Source organism: Oxyura jamaicensis, chromosome Z (genome assembly GCF_011077185.1).
Source record: "Oxyura jamaicensis isolate SHBP4307 breed ruddy duck chromosome Z, BPBGC_Ojam_1.0, whole genome shotgun sequence".
NCBI classification, from domain to species: domain Eukaryota; kingdom Metazoa; phylum Chordata; class Aves; order Anseriformes; family Anatidae; genus Oxyura; species Oxyura jamaicensis.
This window is the reverse complement of record NC_048926.1, coordinates 31,572,408-31,592,170: the sequence shown is the minus strand read 5'-3', so window position 1 is coordinate 31,592,170 and position 19,763 is coordinate 31,572,408. Positions and strand designations below refer to the sequence as shown.

At 34.5% G+C, this 19,763-nt stretch overlaps 1 protein-coding gene across 39 annotated transcripts in view; it reads left to right on the top strand.

Annotated features, from left to right (window-relative positions):
• Positions 1–4,085: 4,085 nt before the first annotated feature.
• The window catches only part of PTPRD (protein tyrosine phosphatase receptor type D), a 510,118-nt gene continuing 494,440 nt past the window's right edge, over positions 4,086–19,763 (top strand). For 31 of the 39 annotated variants that reach the window (XM_035309873.1, XM_035309872.1, XM_035309868.1 and 28 more), the window contains exon 1: positions 4,086–4,106. The gene's annotated coding sequence lies outside the window, so the exon portion shown is untranslated. The remainder of the gene's footprint in view (positions 4,107–19,763) is intronic. The other 8 variants (XM_035309882.1, XM_035309881.1, XM_035309876.1 and 5 more) reach the window with 1 other exon arrangement.

The following is a 19,763-nucleotide window of genomic DNA, read 5'->3' as shown; positions in this document are numbered from 1 at the left end:
GAAGGGAAGGGAAGGGAAGGGAAGGGAAGGGAAGGGAAGGGAAGGGAAGGGAAGGGAAGGGAAGGGAAGGGAAGGGAAGGGAAAAGGGTATTTTGTGGGAGAAAATTAATGGAAACACTGAACTGTTCCAAAGCAAATTAATATTTTTTAAATGGTAGTTGCCATGAGAGAGGAGGAGAACTATTGAAATATGAGATGAAGAGAAAAAGACCGATGAATGTTAAAGAGAATACATTACATCAGTTTTACTGGAAGAACTTCATATGAAGTAAACATCCAAAGGGCAAATTCTAACAACCTCTTCAGCAGCAGAGGTCTCAAAGAAGAGTTGAATGAGTGTTTTGAGATTATTCTGACAAGTGGAACAGAAAATTGACAATATATTTAATTTTATTTTCTTAAAAAAAAAAAAAAAAAGAAAGAAAAAGTAAATCATTTCCACATCTTTCAGTAGAACTATTTTTGTACATACATTTGTGTTATTGATTTTTATGTTTTTAGAAATGTGTATCCTAAACTGTAGCTCAGTGACATTTCTTTTTGCCCAGTATATATGACACTGATTAGTTACTGAAGGAGCTAAACCACGTGCAATATAAGTCTTTTTAACCTGCCAAGTGGAACATCACTTTGACTATTCACATGTGCAGAAATATTCAATCATGTAACTATTTCCAAAATTTAATCTCTAGATTTTGAACAACATTTTGGGGGTCACATATCTTTTCTTCTCTCTCTAGAAACTTACTGATGAAAGAAAAAGCTAGAGTAATAAAGAGTGTGGGGTAGTTGTTTGTTTGTTGCTTGGTTTTTGTTTGTTTGTTTTGTCTTTAAATTAGAACTACTGTTATTGCACATTTTGCTAAAGCATCTGGAAACATGTGGTGAGGATGGTAACTGCAATGAAATTAGCCACCATATTAACATATCCTGAATATGTTTTTATAATATTTATATATGCATAATATTTTATTTTGAATTTATATTTTTATAAATTTATATAAATATTTAATATATTATATAAATATCCAGAATTGTTGACTCTTCCTTTTTATGAATAGCCAAAAACAAAACAAAACAAAACAAACAAAAAAAAAAAAGAAAGAAAAAAACAAGCTATATATATATATATGGATGTCAGTAAAACGTTTGATCCTGTTTCTCATAGAATCTTTCTGGACAAAGAGTCCAACATAAAGCTAGATAAAAACATAATGTGATGAGTGAACAACTGTCTGATGGATCAGGTTTAAAGGGTTCTCTTCAATATTATATATATTATTTGGATGTAGGACTAGAAGGTGCTTTGAGTAAGTTTGCATATGAAAGTAAATTGGGAAGAGATGTTGGCTCTGTTGAGGTTACAGAAATCTTGACAAATTAGAGAGCTGGGCAAACACCAGCAATATGAAGTTTAACAACAAGTGTCAGTTTCTGCACCTGGCAAGGGCAACCCTTGCTATATGTACAGACTGGGTGACAAGAGGCTGGAGAGCAGCCCTGCAGAAAATACGAGGTTTTCGGTCAACAGCATGGTAAGTAGGAGTCAGCAGTGTGCCCTGGTAGCCAGGAGGGCCAGCTGTACTCTCTAGAGGGTCTAGAGGTCAAGACATATGAGGAGTGGCTGAGGTCACTTGGATTGTTCAGCCTAGAAAAAGAGGAGACAGAGAGGAGGCCTTATGGTGTCATGCAGCTTCCTCACGAGGGGACTGGAGGGGCAGGTGCTGATCTCTGCTGTGTGGTGACCAACAGTAGGACCTGAATGAACAACACAGAGCTGCAATAGGGAAAGTTCAGGATGGATGTTAGGGAAAGGTTCTTCACTGAGAGGGTTGTCAGGCACTGGAAAAGTCTCATCACAGAAGTAGTCATGGCACCAAGCCTGCCCAAATTCAAGAAGGGTTTGGACAGTGCAGTTAGATATATTGCTTTGTCCTGTGTGGAATCAGGATTTGGATGCAATGATCCTTGTGGGTCCCTTCAAGCTTGGGATATTTTATGATTCTATGATTCTACATTGAATAAAAATAAATACGATAAAGATGACAAATACGAAGATAGATAAAGATAAGATAAAGATATGATAAAGATATGATAAAGATATGATAAAGATGAATAAAAATAGTATAAGGAAACTGGTAGCATATATCATAATAAAATCTAAATATCAGGTTCTCAATATCAACAATATTGTTCACTTAGATGACTTCAAAAATACAGTAAAAATACAAAAGTACTACAGAGACATAAAATCAGATTCTCTTCAGGATCCATGAACCTGAGATAGTTCCAGAGCCAAATCAAACTGAGCAAACAGTGAAGGTATTTTGTTGAGCTTGGTCTGGCATAGCTTCCAGAAAAAAATGAAACTGCAAGGAAAAAAACAGAAAAACAGCAAAAACAAAATGTCTTGATGATCACAGAATCTCCTCTTGAACCATGGGGCATTTGCAGCACAGAGAGCAGATGCTTGGATTTGCTCCTCTTGATTATCTTCATTCCATTTTTCTGTTTGGTGCCACAGTTCCATAAAATAAATGATAATTGGCGTTAGCCATATCTCTTCTGTTCATTCTTCTTCTTTGACCAGCAATGTAGGCAGAATATGGGAGAAGGCAGCATTCTGTGTGTAGGATGTACATATAGCTGTTTCCCAGCTATGGGCAAGGTTCCAGCCTGAGGTCCACCAGAACACAACCTCACCCCTACTCCTGTACATTGGGAGAGTGAAATCAGTCAGGAAAGGCAGAAAGACGTGCCTGTTCTGTGTTGGACCTAAATCTGCAAGTACTTTAGGCCTTCTGCAAGAATAGAATTTTTTATTTTCCACTTCTCAGAACAGACTTTTCATGTTCATTGACCAAGTTTTCATAGCATGCCTTTAATTTTTAGAATTTAAAACATATTGAAATAAAATTAGAATTTAAAATATATTTAGAATTTAAAATATATTTATTGTTTCTTTGTAAAATGTGTTAAGCAGAGTTGTTTAACCAACAAATTTGATTATTCATAGTTCCAGAAAGAGGATAACAATAAAGAAATACTTCTTTATATTGAGATTTTTTAAAGATTGACTGAAAAACCCTAAAAGTTTGGGTAGATATTTGAAAATGAATAAATCTTATACTGTAGAAAATAAAATCAGGCAAAGGTTTCTACTTGTACTTGCTTGTGCTGATGTGTTTTGTTGTTTGTTTTTGTCTGTTTGTTTGTTTGTTTTAATCCCTTCTCACTGTTTATCCAAAAATTATGGTGAATATTTGTATAGCTGTCAATTAAATGAACAAAAGAATATTGGTTTTAAAACCTTGAACTGCTGTTCAGAACAGGAGTGTATACTGAAGAAATTCTGCCACTGTGTCTTGAGCATGATGTACGTGTATGCTTTGTCACGGCTAGATCATTTGGAAGCAAATATGCCTGCTTAATATAAAGTGGCACATGCTTAATAGAAAGTGAACATTTTAAGAGCATTTTCTCTTTCAGGGTTGCCTCCAAAACTCTTGGAAGGAGTCTCTGTAATATTTTTCATCATATTTGCTGAATATTGGAGTGGGGTCTTTATCCTACAACTGTTTTTATGTTTGCATTTTCTCGATTTGAAATTGAGAATATTTATTGATTGCATACAAACACCAAGCACTGTACAAAATACTTTCTAAGCATCAAGTGTATAGAAAGTATTTCTCTTTCTACAAACTATGACACTCAATACCCAGTTCTGCACACTAAATAAGATTGAATTTATATTTTCAAAGACATAATTTGAAGGATATTTATATATTCACTTGTATTACATACATTTACTGTTGCACAGATTGAAAACAGAAGGCATGTTTTCCTCTAAATTTTAAACAAATCTTTACTGCTAGGGATAGAATATTCAATACACAGGATATTCTCCTCATTTGGAGTCCAAATCAGAAAACAAAAATTAATTTTACTTGTGACTTTTTTTGATTTATATTTTCTAGTACAAGAATATATTTCACATTTCATAAAGTTTCATTTTGTCCTACTTTTTTTCTTTTTTTTTTTATTTTCTTTTTTTCCCCTTAGGTGAGGAATTTGGTGGACAGCAGATAAATCTACAAAGATTCAAAGTAAGATTTCACATGTACTCTATTGCAGTGTTTGTTGTTACAGATACTTATTTTTCTGAAAGAACTATGGCTTATTTTGGGTTGGCTTTCATTCTATACATAAACTACAAACTTCCTCTTTTTTGGTCATATTTAGTATATCGTGAAAGTGTATCCTTGTTGAAATTTAGAGGTTCTTCTAGTTGGAAAGCAGAACATAATTTTTGGATTAGTAGACTTTGTAATAAAATCTTGTACATATGTCCTCAGGGGAAGGAGTGAAATCATAGTTTAGATTTTGCAGCCTTGGAATAAAATAAAGTCTTATTCCCACCATGTAACTGTTAAGGTGTGCTATAAATTACACAGAAATGTAGGGAATAAGCTGTGTGAGTAATAACAGCAACACCAAAGGGTACTGAGCATTTCTAGTTGCTCTATTTTGCATGATACCTCACATTAGCTTTTGTACAATGAATAATAGTCACCTGTAAAGGTAAAGTAAGACTGGAAAGCAGTTATTAATTCATAAAAGAAAGTATTCTACAAGCTGTATGAAAAAACACATCAAAACTTTTTCAACCTGTGTTGCATAAGGCACCATCAGGCACATGTGATATGGCCCTTTTTGATGAGTAAGGCAGTGTATCCATTAACCTGGCTAGGAAACAAATTAGTCCTTAATGAGAAGACATTATATGGCTAGTAAAACATCACAGAAAATTTTACGTGTCTACAGACAGTTTGGCAACTTATATAAGGTTATATATAAACTATAATCTATAATATATGTATGACGATATAGAGAATATTTGAGGTTGTTAATCATATTATAAAACAACTACATTGTTTCTGCATATAAAGGTAGTCCTCAGGTTTCACATATTATGTTTAACCCATTTTTAGCAGAGCTGAAGAAAGAGAGTCAAAAGTAATATCACATAGTTTTCTGGACATATTAAGCTATTTAAAGAGGTTTAACTGCTGCATTTATTTTTTGAGAATGATAGAAGAATCGTAAGATTAATGAGGGAATGGACAATTGCCAGATGAATTGTAGCATTAGATTTGAGATTTATATCAAAAGTGAATACCACAGCAATTGTTAAGATGAGGAGCAGGACAAAAAGGATGATCAAAATGATAAGACAGTTCTGGTAAGGTAAATGAATACGTACTTAACATTCTTTAATCTAAAAAAAAAAGAGATGAACTGAGGAAAGCCCAGACAGAGGTTTATAAAATCATGTTTGACTTGAAGAAAATCAGAAATGAGCAATCATTCATTTTTTCTTCCAGTACAAAACTCAAGTCCAAAAACTGAAATCAGATGTGCAAGGTTTAAAATAAATACAACTTATAGGGAAGCTGTGAAACTGCTTGCAACAAGTTAATGGGGAGTTCATATTTTCCATAGTCACAAGGGAAAGCCAGAAGAAAATGAGGAAGGAGAAAATAAATAAAAATCCATAGAGCAGGAAATACACTGATACTGCCTCTGGCAGTAAAGGAGAAAGGAGAAAGTCCCTAATGTGCAATTGTATGGATCCATGTCCAGAGGTTGTATCACTGAATATTTGTGCTGTTCTTACATTTGCCAAAATTTAAATGTTTAGCCCCATCCAAAAGGGGATCTTTTATTATGAAGGTCTGTGACCTTTCTTGCCCTTATGATAAAACTTTTGGAATATGCTATCTATTTGAAAGTAATGCATAGAAATATAGTTAGTGAGTTAAAGAACTTACCATACCCATACTTTATATGTGTCTTTCTAGCTTCTTTGTTTTTATGTAACTCTATATTAAGTCACTGTACCAGTTTTAGCTGAGATAGAGTTAATTTTCTTCATACTAGCTCATATTGTTCTGTGTTCTGGACTTGTGTTGAAACTTTGCTGATAACACAATGTTTTAGTTGCTCTTGAGCAGTGCTTGCAAAGTCAAGGTCTTCTCTACTTTCCACTATGACACCTCCAGTGAGGAGGCTGGGGTTCACAAGAAGCTGAGGGGGATCACAGTCAGGTCAGCTTAACACCATTGACACAAAGGATATTCTGTACCATATGACATCATGCTCAGAAATAAAAACTGGGAGGAAAGAAGGAGAAGAGAGGAACATTTAGAATTATGGCATTTGTCTTCCTAAGTGATAGCTATACATGATGGAGCACTGCTTTCCTGGAAATGGTTGAACATCCACCTGCCAATGAGTTGTGAATGAATTCGTTGTTTTTGTTTAGCTTGCATGCACAGCTTTTGTTTTACCTAGTAAACTATCTTTATCTCAACCCAGAAGTTGTCACACTGTTACACTGTTATCCTTCTGATTCTCTCCCTGAGTCCACTGCGTGGGGAGTGACTAAGCAGCCATGAAGACCTACTGGGGTTAACCCATGACACTGACTCTTAATCTTGTGTTACATCATAGTGGCAAAACCAGAAATAGCCCAGAGGAAGCTTGCTGCTTAGTATTGAGTTCCAGAATAGAGGCAACTATTCTTATCCATAACAAACTTTTTTTTTTTTTTTTTTAATGGTTGTTGCAGCTCTAGGAATGAAATGGAATTTTTGGAGATGAGAGTCATAGAGCAATAGAAATAAGCCACTTAGCTGAGATAGCCTTCTGTGATTCAAATTTAGTTTATTATTTAACTTTTGAAAAGATAAATCATTCTTTAGCCTTCTCTTTAATAATCATGTTACAACTGGTTTGGTTTTATAGGGAGAATCTTTCTTTCATTATTCTTTTGTGGAAAGAAAAGACTTAAAAGTGCAATATGAAAACACTAGACAAAATAGGAGTCATTAATCTTACAATCACTCTTCACAACCAAGATAATCTTCTCTCTTGATTTCTATTCTTATTTTCCATATTGGCACTAGCTAGATAAGTTCCTGTTCTTTCTAATTTGAGTTAGCCATCAACGTACTGTTGGGCAGGGTCTGTCTGAGGGCTCTGTTTATATGCAAGTTATACTTGGTAATGTCAACCTTGATTAGTTAAAGGTGTTGTTTTAAATTTTCCCCTCCATCTCTCTCTCTCTTCCCCTGCTTGTCTTTTTATGTTTCAAGTCAGAAAGAAACAATAGACACAAACACTGGAAGATGGTGTCTAGAGCTAATTGACTAGCATATTTAAAGTGGGTTCTGGTTGCTTAGAAACATTTATAGCCTTTAACAGAAATCTGATTATTAAATAGTCTGCGGGTAATGTAGGACAGCATGTTTTTTGTTGTTGTTGTTGTTTGTTTGTTTGTTTGTTTTTTACTGGAGAAAGAATCACAGTGAAAGATGGTCTGTGGCTTAATATTAAAGAGAAGTATATTTACAAACAACATTGTATTTTGTAAGCCCAATTAACCAACATTATTGAACAAATTTTGAGCAATGCTTATGCCAGTGCAGTAAACTAAAATCCTGATGACTGTGGGCCAACTTTCTGTTTATTACATCAGGCCCTCTGTTCCTTCCAGCAGTAGTTATTTCTTCTCTGTGGCTGATCCTGAGAGCCTGCAATTTACTTATTATAGTAAAGTGCATATTATGTAGGAAGAAGCTGATTATGGAGATCAAAGGACACTGAGATTTTTAAAGTGCAGCAGCCTTTGATTTTAAGACAGTCTTACAACAAAAATCTTACAGAGGGAACAATCAAAGTCTAAATTTTGTAGTGGATAGGGCAAGTAATATGTCCTACAAAGGAACTGATATTTTCCATACTGGTGGTTTATTTAAAGCAGCTAAAATAAACCAGCTGCCTTTATTTGTTGAAATTGCATTCTCTAATTATGTATTTTCAAGAAATATAAATAGCCCCTATGATGTCATATGTTTTCTGGAATCCTCCATGACAGAAAAGTTTCTGCTCATTTCTGCTGTAATCTCCAGGAATTTTCTCAAGAAAAAATGTAAATCAGATGAACATTATAGGAAGTTTGGCCTATATATGAATTAGTGAGCAAGGACAGTGGGACAATAGGGACAATTTTACTGGACAAATTATTCTAAATTATTACTATAATTAATTACCAAAATTCTCATTGTTCCAGAGCAAATGAATAGCTGTTAATATGCACTGGGGATAGGTGGGCTGAGCTTCTAGCAGGTGGGGTAGAAGGAGTGAGGGGAAGACAAGCAGCATAAATAATGAGTAAATCATAAGCTTCAATAATACTCAAAACATATAATATCAGTTTTTTTCTTCTAGCATTCTTAATTATCTGTCATGAGAAGACTTTATAAATGATGAAAAGCATTCAATACTGTATGGATCAAGACTAAAGTTCCCTGATTATTTCTTGAGTTAAGGTTCTATAGAAGTAGCTTTCTAAGTCCTAGGGGCTTTTGATGTAAACTTCCCTCTAACACCTCAAATTGGAACTGAGTCTGCAACGGGAATAGGAAGAATATTTAACCATAAAATGAGTGATAATAACTTCACACAGAACTCCACCATATGCATAAAATGCTGTTGCACATTAAATAAATAACTGAAAAAAAAAAAAAAAATGAAATTGAAAACATAATCCAAATTCCCTACCAATCTAAATCATTATTTGTTATCATACTATAATCAGAATATTCAGAAACAATTGTATTATTCAAGAGACTAGTACATCTTTCACAATAAGGAAATATTAATAGAATAAAAAACTAAGTCATGTTGGTCTTATTTCCTGTAGATTAAATCCTCTTTATTTTATAATTTAATGGAAGGCCATTAAATGAAACTATTATTGGAAAAGATATACTCAGGAACTCTCTTTGGGAGAATTGCAGTTAAAACCATATTGCACCTCTGGACAGCAATAAAGGAAATTGACACGACTTATTCAACCTCAATGAGTCATATGCCTTTTTTGGTTTGGAAAATCATTTTTTTTTTTTTTTTTGGAAAAGGTTAAGGGTTGTAGTATGATAACCTTCTGGGACATAAACTTGTCATGAGATATTTCGCAAAATAAAATCAGACTTAACATTTTTTTGTTATTTACTTTATTATTTTCACACCAGGAACTTAATTAGCCAAGTTCATAGGTATAATTTCTAATGTCTATTAAATAAGTTATTAGGCTCCCTCAATTACAGCACTGAGATTATAAACACCTGGCAATTTTCAAAGAAAGAAAAAATTTTGTATATTTTTTATAATTTTATGTAATATGTTTTTGGAGTTGTAAAATGTCTGTGTTTTTCTGTTGTTCTTGATTTCTTTAGAAGGACGGTATATTTGATGATATGATATGGGTCATCTGTGGAATGATAAGTGGAATGATGTTCCACTCAAATATTTTGTTTGTTCTAATTCTACTGGGGCAGAGCAAATCAGTTATTTTCAATGCTGTACAAATTCCTATAAATTGGTTGAAGACAAGCCCAAATAAGCTAAAAATAAATAAATATAAAAAGAAAATAAATAAATAAATAAATAAAAGCATTGTACCCAGAAAGCTGGGACTGTTGTGGCAGAGTAACTTTCCTATGCAAATAAAAGAGACTGTGTTTACTTTCTGTGAATTTTTTAATTCAATTCTACCAAAAATATATATAATAATAATAAAATAAAAAATCTATGTGAATTACCTTCATAAATAAAAATAGTCCAGACATTTTCTATTAAATAACTTGGAAGAAAGAACTTTAACATTTGGGGATATTTTTACATTCTTGTTTTCCAAAATTTGAACTCATTTGACCATTTTAAAATGAACTAATAGCACATTTCATTAGTGACTTCTATAAGAATAAGATGCTAATGATCACTCTTATCAATATTTTATAGACCTTAAAGCTTACAGTATGTTATTCCCTCTATCTTCAGCTAAATGGTTAATGTAAATCTAACACTGAAAAAGACTTTAAACTATATCACCATCATATAGAAGGGCTGTTAGCTGTCTTTCCCCTTGAAATTCACAGAGGGAGATTGTTAAAATGTGTTTGCTTAATTGAAATTAAGTAGGAAAGGACTTCAGATTAATTTATTAAAAAGTCCAGTCTTGTGCCTCTTATGTAAAAATGTTTGGAAAGGATAAATAAGTCCATTAAAGTAGCAGTAAGTACGCAAAAATGAAAACAAATGGCAAGTTGTGCCCTTTCCCATGTTGTTGGTTAGCTCATTATAGTGCATTGCTTCAGCATGTATATAATTATAAGACACTTCATGTCTGATTTTTGTAAAGGTACAAAGAGACAGCTTCTTCAGCTATTTTAATGCTTATTACTCAGTTCTGAACATGCAGCAAATGTAGAGATTTTGCTCCTTACACATATTTAGGTTCAATGTAAAGTCTTTCCACGTGAGTAGAAGTAAAACTGGATTCCTGTTGGGATGGGAATTGTTCTAATTTACCTTCATGTGTAAATGTGTAATTTTTATTACAGTAAATATCCAGATTAAAATTCTGCTATTTTTTAACTGGATAAAAATACTAAAGTAGATCCAGAGACATCTTTACTGGCTACCAGCTGACTCTATTTGAGGACTGCAGGAGTATGGATTGCTTCATGGCAAGTCAGAATCTGTAGGTTCTAGTGGCTCTGAATTAAATTGACATGTTACCTTTGTGTTTACAGTACTGGAAACTAGCTGAAGCTGTGAATCTAAACATGTTTGGAAATGATTCTATGACAGCTTTAGTAAATCCATTGTTAATAAGGTGGTTTTGTTTGCTTTGCTCCAGTGTATCGACTGCACCACACAGCTTGGTGTCATCAGCAGACTTGCTGAGGGTGCATTCCATTTCACTGTCCCTGTTAACAACAAAGGTGTTAAACAGAGATAGTCCCAGTACTGACCCCTGAAGAACACCACATTTTATTGATCTCCACTTGGACACTGAGCCATTGTCTGCAACTTTTTGTTTCCAAAAAAACTTTTCAACTTCAAAACTGTTTTGTTTCCAAAAAAAAATCCAGCTAATTCATTACCCATCAAGTGGATCATCTGTCAGATCCATGTCTCTCCAATTTAGAAACAAGAGTATCATCGGGGACGGTGTCAAATGCTTTACATAAGTCAAAGTAGATGAAGTCAGCTACTCTTTCCCTATCCACCAATGCTGTAATGTCATCATAGAAAGCCACCAGATTTCAAGATGGTATCACTGTCAAGTCTTATCTCTGACTCTCTCTATGATTTTACATTTCAGCTAAAGGCTTTCTACTTGCAGGAAAGTGAATGTTCATGGAAAACAAAGGAGTAATTCACTTTTATGATTAGAAGAAAGAGGATCACCTATTTGTAAATACAAATATATACAATTCCTGGAAAAAGTCTATATTAATATTAGGAATAAGAAAGTCTCACAGTTTTAATGGAATCATCATTCATACAGAATTTGGAGGAATACATAAGGACCCCAACCTACAGTGGTGTTACACTATAAATTATTCATATCTTCCTGTTATATGGAGTACTTCATGTTTTCTCACCCTATTTACAGATGCTATTTTGTTAGAAAGACTGTCTTGAAGTTAAAAAACAAACAAACAAACAAAAAACCTGTCTTTTTAAAATTATTCATTAAAAGAATGATTAAACTATGTCTGAGAGTAATGCTTATCTAATTTATACACATAAGTGATAAACTCAGTGGATTAAGGGATGGACTTTGAATCCAGCCTGGATCCTAAGTAGATTTTCTGTAAAAGTCTTTCATAAAATAAATGTTTAATATTTGCAAGTGGTTTTCTTCATATCTTGTGTTATTTTAAAACAATTAACAATTAGAAGTGTATATAACTGGTAAAAAACTCAGTTCTTAATATATGTTAATTTGTGGAAAGGTTTAACAAAAACAATCTCTTCATTTTAAGAATTTCTTTATGTTGAATGACTCATCTTTGTCATGGGTTTTCCACCTCATATGAGCATATTGTTTTAGACACAAACATATAAGATGATGATAAAAATAGTCCTTTGAACTTGTTTATGGTAGCTGTACATTAGATGTTCATCTTGTATCATTCATACAGCCAATGTCAGTATGAATGAACAAAAGTCTTGAATTTGAGTGTTTCTGGTTATAAAATACACATATTACTTGAAAGAGGTGAAGTCAATCTTCAAATAAATGGACAAATATTTCACAGTGAAAATGAAAAAGATGTAGGAATGTGTTCATTGTACAGTGAATCACAGTGCCAGAGATGTTTACATTGAGGCATCCTCCAGAAAATCCATGGGGCACAGTGCAGATATATACATATAGGTAGACTTGTTTGGCTCTGAGAACAGAATAGCATCTTCATGCAGTGTTGCCCCTGAGCTATTAAGCTCTGAAAAGTGCCAGGACTTTTTAGTTTACAGACCGTGCCTTCTAGCACAGATATACTGCTTTTAGATGAGAATAGGCTTCTCTGTGGCTTCCATGTTTCATAGTGCTGCTATGAACACGTTAAGATGAGTGAAGTGGTTGCAGGTGTCTTGATTGCTACAGTGCAGGCAGTCATGATCTCATAGGAGAAGACTCCTTGTGATAGTGCTTAATAAATTCTATACTACAGCAGAAATTATATCTCAGCATTGCATTGAAATGATTATTGGCATTTGGTACTGATACCAAATTAAATGAGCACTGAATTTGAAATAGACATAAATGATATACAACTAATTTTCAAGCTATGATTTTTTTTTTTTTTTTCCTGTGTGCACAACCAGATAAATAGTTCATACAACTAGCTGGAAATTAAGATTTGTATGCTATTCACTTATTCGTGTATATGTGAATGTGACTATTACTATCTAAAAATAGATATGGAAAATTTATAATTTCACTATTTTAAAATAAAAAAAAAAAGGATAATGTTTTAATGTGTTTTTATAAAGTGTTTTAGTTCATAAAATATCAGGTTTGTCTCATAACTGAGCTACAGAGAGCAATTTCATCTTCTAAAGAAAATGTGATATTTTTTTTTCATATTTAACAGTAGCTACTCTTAATTTTAATATATATATATTCCAACATAAAATATGGCAATATATTATTTATTCCTGCAAGTATATATCATTTTATTTTCATGATATTTTAATGAAGATTAATAAATATATAATAAGGTTAAATGTAAAAAAATAAAATTAAAAATCCCAGTATGTTTTTTTTCCTAAAACAACTGTTGCAAGAAATTCTGTTTCAAGTAATATTCTTAAAAGTTATTCTTACTCAAGTAGTGCATTGGGAAGTACCTTAAAACGGGATACAAAGACATACTCTATTGGGTTCTTGAAGGTAAACTATCTTTCTTGAAAATATTTTTGTTTCCCAAATAATTATGCAATTAGAAGATATCTATATTCATCACAGTATGTGGAAAGAAACTTAACTTTTTACTTTAGAAATGGAGAATGGTTTTATGGTTAAATGGTTTTTACTTTAAGGAGCAGCTTGTTGTGTCAGATCTCCATTGAGTTGGGTGGAGAGAGGAGGAAGAGAAGGAAAAATGTATAATTTTATATGTCCTCCACTACAATTCTCTATACTGGGTATAGAGAACTACCATCTAGCTTTTCAGTACTGTTATTTATTTGTATCTATTCTGGTATCTATTCTTCCAATTGTCCCTGTGGCGTTCTGAAAGTAATAAGAAGCTTGCAGTCTACATTCACTGTCTATCAAATATGTACGTGTGTACAGATTGTGAGCTTTTTACTTTTTTTTTTCTTTTTTTTTTCTTTCTTTTTTTTTCTTTTTTTCTTTTCTTTTCTTTATACAGGGAATAGTTACAGATGCTTTGTTCTTGGTGGTGTTGGTGCTTCCTAATCTTTTCAGAAAGTCTAGTTCAAAATCAATGCTAAGGGAAAAATGTACTTCTTATTGGATACTCACATTTCATTTTAGGTATGAACTTTAGCTCCACTCAGTAGCTGGCCTTTAAAGGGCAAGATAAATACCCATAAGTGAAAAATGATGCATTTGTGTTCTTTTTAAACAAACAGAATTACTTGTTTTTAAAATCAAAGGTCATCTCTCTTTCTTGCAGTCTTTCAGATGTTCTACTCATGGTTCTATCAAAAAACAGAGTTATATCCCATTACTTATTTTTTTCTACATCAAGTAAATTTCTCATACTTTAACTAGTAGATACATCATTAAGACCATATGAATTGTGCTGTTTAATTTTCCTGCAATTACCAACATGAAAAACTTGGAGCAGAAATGATTATATGTTGACTGAAAATGAAGTTAATACACTAGAAATGGTTGAAAAAGATATTTTGTTTAATTTTTTTTTTTTCCCCATCCTTGTAGCTTTTTTCAAGACAGAAATATTAATACAACAAATTCATAAGAATCAGAGCTTATTCCAAGTATGGTCTTCTTGTACTCATTTAGTCATTCCCATGTGTATTAAAACCTATCACATTTTTCTATATCTTTTTCATATCCCCAGTACATCCACGAAGACTGGAGCATTCTTCACTTAAAACACAAAGAATGTGTCCCAGACTTTGAAAGACTTCCAATGTCTAAATAAAGAGAGATAATAGAAATGATAATTTTGTACTTATCATTTGCTGCTGAAGCTACACTTACTGATCATTCTAGAAACTATCTTTAAAAAATAATAATACTCATCACCTTGAATTCTTTAGTCCTGCTATGCTTTTTCTTATGTAAACAGCTCTGTATATATGAAGTCTCACTGTCCCTAATGCATAGGTTTTCATTAGATCTTAGCTATCTGTATTCTCGCATAACTGAAGGGAATTTTTTCAAATGCTTCCAATCCAGAAATCATGGTTGGAAACAGTCTTTGACAGGAGTAAAGACTGGGTCTTATTTTAGCTAATTAAATTGGTAGACTTAGTAGGTAGGTATACATTCCATACAGAGATTTTATGTTGTTCAAATCAGATTACTTCTGTTTGTGCTTATTAAGCACAGAGGCTTTGATTTAGGTGTTCAAAAGTCCTGTCATATTAGGTCCCCATCTACAGCATAGCTATTCTGGTCTGAGGTCTTCTGTTTCAGACTTTGATAACATGTAAACTCCCTGGAGAAAGTTTAGTAAAAAGAAAAGTTTTATTACTGCCATATTCAAAGGAAAACTTCAGTGTTCGAATCATAGAATCATTAGGATTGGAAGAGACTTCCAAGATCATCTGGTCCAACCATCCCCCTACCACTAATATCAGCCACTAAACCCCTAAGCGCCACACCCAACCTTTCCCTAAACAGCCCCAGGGACGGTAACTTCACCTGGGCATTTCATTCCAATGCCTGACTACTCTTTCTGAGAAGAAATGTCTCCTAATTTCCAACCTGAAACTTTGTTTTCTTTCTGCTGAGGTTTGGAAAAGAAAAGAGGATGTGCAACACAGAATTTAAACACTTTTTTCCTAATCCAACTTCCCTTAAACTTAAACAGGTGATAATAGTTAAAATACTTTTTCAGCAGAAGAGTGGTCTAACTTTGATCTTGTATTTGTATCAGTCAGTATGTACACTCTACGCAAATAATAGTGTTTTTTTGTTTTGTTTTGTTTTTTTCCCAGTGGTGAAAGCACTAAACAAATAAAAACAACAACAGCATATTTATTTATGTAATTATGAGCCTTTATATTAATACTGATGTTTGTAGAAAACTTCTCCATTGTAGTTTTGTTAATCCCAAATTACCTTTTTAATGAGGGATGAAAGAAAGGGCAAAAATGTGTGTTTGCTTGACCTCCTGAATTTGTTGTTTGCATATATTACAATATGATAATATGGAGAGATTAATGGTTCTTTTTTTCCTACTAGGAATTATTATTAAAATACATCTGAGGATAAACTCTGTAGATTTAAGATTGGAAGAAATATATATGCTACTTCCTGATGTTAATAACACTGTTGGAAGACTTGATCTTCCACAAGACTCAAATTATTTACCGTTAAAAATTAAAAAATAAAAAATAAAAAAAAGTTGGAATAAACTGTTAATCAGAGGTATAGAGGTACATTTTCAACAATATGTTGAAGTTTAGACATCATACATATTGTTCTTCAGTTATTATTGTTATAACAAGTGAATAAAAATTAAAAAAAAAATAGTGTTTGCCATGAAATTATGTCATTTCTTACTATTCAGAATTGTTTGTAAGAATAATAGTTTGTTTCCTTTTGGAATTTATACGAATACATATAAATCATATATAGAATAACATTATAAACTGTCTGTTTCAGAGCCTTGTCCTTCTCAGTCTATATTGTTACAGGTTTAGAGGCATTCCCTGAAAGTTTCAGAGACTTTGTACCACAACACCTTCGTGTTAATTGTACTACTATACTGAATACAGTATACTGATCACACAGTACAAGAGCACCATTAAAATAAACAGTAAGATGAGTTTGAATTAAGAGGAGATAAAATTGCACTTGTGGCAAAAATGTGATATTTTAGATTGTTTATGGAAATCCATTCTAAATACTGCGCATTTTCTGTTCTGAAATTCTGTATTGGTGGTGTTTTACTCAACAGCCTGTGGTGGTTTTATTCAGGTGGGCAGCCAAGCTCCACTACAACCACTCTCTCACTTCCCCTCCTCAAAGATGAACAGGGAGAAAATACAATGAAAAGTGCTCAAACATTGATAATAAGGACGAGGAGATCACACAGTAATTATAGTGACAGGAAAAACAGACACAGCATAGGGAGACAGTAAGATTGATCACCTATTACTAACAAGCTAAAGAAGCGAGAAACAAAGGAAAGAAACCAAAACACCTTCTCCCCCACCCACCCTCTTCCACCTCCTCCGCCTGAGTGGCATAGGAGAATGGGGGAATAGGGGTTATGGTCAGTCTATACCGCTTCTTCGACGCCTCTCCTTCTCAGTCACTCTCGTCCCCTGTGCTGTGGGGTCCCTCCCACGGGATGCAGTCCTTGTCAAACTGATCTGGAGGCAGCTGCTTCCTGCAGGCAGCAGCTCTTCAAGAACTGCTCCAGAGATGAGTCCGTACCACAGGGTCCATCTCTCAGGAGCAAACTGCTCCAGCCTGGGTCCCCCACAGGCAGCAGCTCCTGCCAGGTCACCTGCTCCTGTGTGGACTCTGTGGAACCCTCTCCATGGGCTACAGGACCAGCCTGGAATCTGCTCCAGCAGGGGTCTTCCACAGGCCACAGCCTCCATCATTGCAGGTCTACCTGCTCTACCATGTTCCCCTTCACGGACTGCAGTGTGGAACCCTGCTCTACTGTGGTACTCCATGAGCTGCAGGGGGACAGCTTGCTTCACCATGGTCCTCACCACAGGCCGCAGGGGACTTCTGCTCTGGCGCCTGGAGCAACTTTCCCTCTCCTTCTTCACTGACTTTGGCACCTGCAAGGCTGTTTCTCACTCCCCTCACTCTCCCAGCTGCTGTGTGGTGCAGAATTTTTTTTTTTTTAATTATTTTTATTTTTCTCCCTGTCTTAAATATGCTCTCACAGAGGTGCAAACAACATCTCTTATTGGCTTGGCTGTGGTCAGCAGTGGGGCGCTTACTTAACAGCTTCTAGATTCTTCCCACAGAAGCCACCCCTATGGCCCTCTGCTACCAAAACCTTGCCACAGAAACCCTGCCACTACACAGTTCCAACTTGGCATTTATTTATTACCAAGAAGGGCAAAGAAGACAGAGCAGTACTCACCTCACACAGCAATGCTTGTTTAGTTAAACACACAGACTTACACATAAACATACACTATAATAAACTCATAGAATCATAGAATGCTTTGCATTGGAAGGGACCTTAAAGATAATCTTGTTCCAACCACCCTACCATGAGCAGGGACACATTCCACTAGAACAAATTGCTCAAAGCCCCATCCAACCTGGTTTTAAATACTTCAATGGATGGGGTATCCACAACTTCTCCAGGCAACCTATACCCGTGCTTCACCATTGTCAGAGTGGAGAATTTCTTCCTAATACCTAATCTAAATCTACCCTCTTTTTAAGCCATTATCCCTTGTCCTATTACTATAATACCTGATAAAGAGTCCCTCTCCAGCTATCTTGTAGGCCTCCTTTAGAAACTGGAATGCCACAACCAAAGTCTTGTGGATTTTTTTTTCTTTTCTTTTTCTTTCTCTTTTTCTCTTTCTTTTTCTTTTTCTTTTTAAATTGGTTGGAAACAGGAGATCTGAGGTACTAACAGGCCAACTCCTGTCCTTACCCTTTCCATCAGAGTTGTTCCAAAGAGTGTTCATCAATATGGTGATAGGCATATTGACATTATATAGGCTATATATAAATATATCTCCCAAGCTGGTCCAGGTCCCTCTGGATGACATCCTTTCCCTCTAGTGTGTTGATTGCACCACCCATCTTGGTGTCATCAGCAAACTTGAGATTGAGATTGGGCTGGGCATCGGTCAGCGGGTGGTGAGCAATTGCATTGTGCATCACTTGTTTGTACATATTATTATTATTATCATTATTATTTTCTATCTTAATAAAGTGTCTTTATCTCAACTCACAGGCTTCACTTTCCCGTTTCTCTCCCCCATCCCAGAGAGGGAGGGGGGAGGGTGAGAGAACAGCTGTGTGGTGTTTAGCTGCCAGCCGGGTTAAACCACAACAGCTCTTTTGGTGCACTCAATCTCAATTTCCATGTCACCAACAAAGATGTTAAACAGTCATTGTCCTAATAGCAACACCTGAGGAAAACCACTTATTACTGATCTCCACTTGGACATTGAGCATTCTTTAAACATGACCATCCATAATTCCTCACCACCAAGTGATCCATCCATCAAAATCATGTTTGTCCAATTCAGAAACAAGGATATAATGTTGTCAAATTCTCTGTCAAAAGCTTTCCACAGGTCTTGGTAGATGATGTGTTACTCTTCCCCTATTCACCAACACTGTAACCCCATGGTTGAAAGCCACCAAATTTGTCAGGAATGATCTGCCCTTAGTGAAGTCAAGCTGGCTGTCAGCAATCACCTCTTTATTTTCCATGTACCTTAACATTATGTCAAGTTTGCAAATAACCAACAATATCATTTTTGTTTCTTCATTTTTTGTTGTTGTTGTTATTATTTGTTTGCTTTTCAGGAACCTGCAGCCATCTAATATTCGTCTGTTAATTGCTTAATCTGCCTGAAAGCTTTCTTGTTGCAGCTTCAATTTGCCAAAACAATTGGCGATCCAGGACCTATTTCAAATCTTTTCTATAGGTTTTTACCATGCAATGGGTTTCTGTTTGCCACAGAAGCATCAAACTAGCACTCATTCTGTTGTTCAAGCAAACAGAATAATTGTCCCGTTTTACACTCCACAAAGTAGAATTTAATATGAAACAACATTTCTTCAGTTCTAGATTCTTGTGGATGAAGTAGTTGTGCATGATATACTAATAGCCATAAAATTACCATGTAAGAATTTCTGTGATGCAATGTTAATGAATATTGATGTGAATTCACTTAACATGCTTAATTTAGTAATTTAGTCATAAAACTTCTCACTAATGACCAAAGCTGTACAACTATGTTTTTTTTGTTTGTTTGTTTGTTTGTTTAATGAATAGATAACTATACTTTTATCTCTGAAGACTTTATAGAACACTAGTTTCTGGCTCGTTTAAGTTTTCTGTCTTCCGGGTGTAACTACTTATTATGTGGAAATTAATCTTTAAGGAACAAAAGATGTGCTGGTCAAATCACAGAATCACAGAATCACAGAATTTCTAGGTTGGAAGAGACCT